Source organism: Stegastes partitus, unplaced genomic scaffold (assembly GCF_000690725.1).
Source record: "Stegastes partitus isolate 25-593 unplaced genomic scaffold, Stegastes_partitus-1.0.2 Scaffold1071, whole genome shotgun sequence".
NCBI lineage: Eukaryota > Metazoa > Chordata > Actinopteri > Pomacentridae > Stegastes > Stegastes partitus.
Genome location: NW_007578802.1, coordinates 53,627 through 57,567, shown reverse-complemented (window position 1 = coordinate 57,567; position 3,941 = coordinate 53,627).

Sequence of the window (3,941 nt, the reverse complement as noted above, 5' to 3'; positions counted from 1 at the left end):
AGCTCTATGGGACACAACGTGGTGGAAACAGTGACAACGAGACGCTGAACAACCAGAACGGGACAAACAGAACCACCTCAGAGAGACTAACCCACAACATGCAGGTAGAAACCTCGTCAGAGTAGTCGTTTGGACTGTTGTGGTTCTATTGTGGCTGGTACCGGTTTGTGGTATTTGGATCCGATATGGTGTCAAAATACAGAAAAACACAAACTCCAGCAGCATGTGTTTGGTTTAAGGAGAACTTTTCCACATTGATCCTCTGATGTTCATGAAGACGCTCCTGAACCACAGACACATGGATGGACCACGTTATTTATTTCTGAGTAAATCCTCACAAAGGTGCAGCTGATGAGGCCGTCTATCCGATCCGGTCCGGTCCACTCCTCCTCCTCCTCCTCCTCATCACTCGGCTCTTCCTCCAGAGCCAGACTCTCATTGGCTGCTGCGGCGCCGCTGACAGATCCTCTCCTCGGTGTGTTTTGGCTCGGGTCGGGCTGCCGAGTCCAGCCAGACCGGACCGACCAAATCAAACACCTACGGCACAGAAAAAAGAGGCGTCCCGTCGGCTCCGGCGGGTCTGGGTCAGCCTGGAGGGTCGATGCCTCCAGTTCTGATCCGACCGCAGGACGCTTTCAGCGACCGTCCGGCCAACTCCGTGGTGGTCCTGAAAACAGGCCAAGAGTCCGTTAGCTCGTCTGAAAGGTGCATTAAAGACCTGACGGACCGGGACTGGACCAGAACCCAGAGAGAGCACCATATTTAAGAGTGGAGCCCGTTTAGACTGCAGGGAGGAGAGGGTTGTGGTGGTTTGATCTCAGCAGACGAGCTGAACGGTCAGAGTTCTGGTTAGAACCGGGTCCGTTCATTCATCACGTTTGTTTTTATTAATCTCATTAATTTTACGTTAAACAGAAAAAAACTACAAAGAACCAAAACAACGCGTTGAGCACAGAAAACGACTGCTTCTGGTGTTTTTGAAGAGCTGTGGGGAAAAAATCAGTGACTTTACGTGTCCAATGTAAAATAGCATTAAAACAACTCCGAATAACCGTAAAACTAAATAAAAATTTAAAAAGTTTTTTGACATTAAACTAATTAACTGAAATAAATTCACATTTGTTGAATTTCACAAAATATTTTATCTTTAATAAATAAAAGTGTGAAATTTGAGTTTATTGCTAAATAAATTTCTAAAATTAGATCCAATTAGTCACAATTTGCAGAATAAGATGCTTCATCATGTATGAAAAACACGTGTGATCTCATGTAGCGCTGAGGCGACAAAAATGGGTTTTAAATAAGTTGTACATGACTGAAAATATCGTCAAGTACACTTAGACAGGACTATAAGAGAAAAGTAAAGCTGGCAGGGCTCCTCACTGTGCACAACTTAAATACTGCACATGAAGCGAATGCACAGAGTTGTACAGTTAGTTTTCTAAATGCTGCGCCCAAATTTTTTATTTATGCGACGCAATATGTGCTGACGTGATTCTTTACCAGACAAACAGCTGAAGTGAAGCAGTAAGTAAGCAGCTCATGTTGTGTCTGTAGGTTTTCAGACATCTACGTCCTAGAAACTGTTTTAGGTTCTTGAAGATGTTTAAGCAGCACTTTCTTGTGTTCCTGGCTCTTCTCTCCTGGTCTCATCTGGCTCTCCTCCTCCCTCCGTCCTCCTCTCTGCCCTCTGGGTGACTCGTCTCTTCATTAGCTCTGTTTAGAGACCAGTAAACCAGCTTGTCCTCTCACAAACCTCCCAGTGCCCCCATTTAAAGAGCACACAAACAAACAGAGCGCCGCACAAACAAGAACCCACACCAGCAGCACGACAACACACACCGTGTCCACCGACGCTGGGCTCGGCGTTGTGTGTTTATGGGCGCATTAGAGCACACAGACAGCAGAGCTCAGCGTCTCTACAAGCTGCTGCTTCTTCATGTTTTCTGCAGATTGTATTGATGGTCGCTGTTGGGACGGATAGCGAGTCCACATGACGAGGCTGCACAGCTCCGTCTGTGGTTCCCTCCACGGCTTCACATGGCAGAGAAAGGAAAAGCTCTGGAGATCAATAAAACCCAAACAGGAACAAATAAAACAATGACACACACAGTTGCTTGATAATCACATTCAAATGTTGTAATACGCACTTTTTTTTGTTCTTCGCAGAGTTTTCTCTACGACTGCTGACAGATGTCAGAAATATTAAACTGTAGGAGAGTTTCTGAACAAGCAGCAGCTTTTATCCTTATTTCAAAGTTAAATATGACTAAAATACTGCAGTCTGAAGTACCGTCACGTCCAAATAACTTCAACAGTCTGCTCTAGCTGACAACCATCAACTAAAACTACGGTTTGTGACGCCACCGTTTATTAACGTATGAAACTGTCTCCTCAAGACGTCGTTTTATTCAGCAGAGGCCCCACAATCATATCAGATTACACCGTGGAAGGAGCCCTGGCAGGGATGTCGATCGATTAGCAGAAGAAGAAGAAGGTCGTGCATGTTGGTAAACGTATTGTAGACCAGCTGTAGTACCTGGTTGTTCCACCAGGGGGAGGTTCTCACTGTTTACCCCTGTAGAGACCAGAGGAGGCAACTACAGAATACAGCTCATGGTGGCAGCAGAGAGCATTGTGGGAGTTTAGCAGCGACGGGACCATGACAGAGACTCTGAGGAGGTTCATGACCTCCAACCAGAGCTCATGGGACTGAGGCGAGTGGGGATTGGCTAGAAAAACATCCTGATGCACCGACGGCAGCTTCGACGCCTTCATGACTGATGTCAGCAGACTGATGGTCCTGTTGTTTGTGGTTCATGTTATCGACTGGAGGATGATGGATTTACAACGCTGAGTGTTATCGGTTAAGAAGATGAGGAGGTCTGATGATGTTCCAGAGCTGTAGAACAGGGAGGAGGTCGGGCCGGATGGATGGATCAACCAACACATCAAGCCGCTGTGCTTCGTCTACTGACAGTCAGTGTTATTAAACCTTAACCACGGTGTTTTATTTTAATGCCATTCGAAAGGCTCCTGAAAGAGCATCAGAACCAGAATCTCTTTATTGTCATTGTCATTCACCACGTGACCCGGTTTCCCTGCTGCTCTGTGACGTCCTCCTTCTGTTCAGCATGAAGACGTCCAGCGTGAGCAGCGCAGCAGCAGCGCCGGTCCTCCCCGACTCCCTGACAGAATGTTCTGAATGTGAAGACAGCGACTCCAGCGAGCCGGCCGCTCTGAGCGTCTGGTTCGTGTTCAGCCTCTCAGCGTGAGTTCGTGTCCCCACGGCGACCCACGACTTGGCCTCGCCGCTCTCCAGCAGTTTGGCTCGAGTCGCCGAGCCGACTGGAGATGCCACACACACAAGAATGTGAAACCGGTTCAGTGTAAAAAGGTTTCAGTTGGAGGCTGCTGACACTGAACAGACTGTGTGTGTGTGTGTGTGTGTGTGTGTGTGTGTGTGTGTCGCCTAATTGAAGTGGAGTCAGTCGACCAGTTCTGGACTGGAAGCTGGTTAATTCCATTACAGTCAGACTTCTCTCTGTAGCTCCATGTCCCTGCATCACAGCCTCACAAACGCTCGCCCACGTTATTTACCTCCTCTGGTCTTTGTCAGTGTTGTTTCTGATCCGTCCAGCTGCATTTTCATCATCCAGATGTTTGACACAGATTTTTAAGTTATCGGTCCTTGAAAATAGAAAAAAGTGCAAAACGTTCAAACTTTGTGTCTCCAGAAAGTTCCTGTCGGTGTCTATATAAGGATGGATCCATGGTTCTGCTAAAATACAGCCTTTGGTCGACATTTCACCAACCAACACCTAGAACCAGCATCTAGAACCAACACCTAGAACCAACACCTACAACCAACACCTAGAACCAGCATCCAGAACCAACACCTACAACCAACACCTAGAACCAGCATCTAGACCCAACACCTA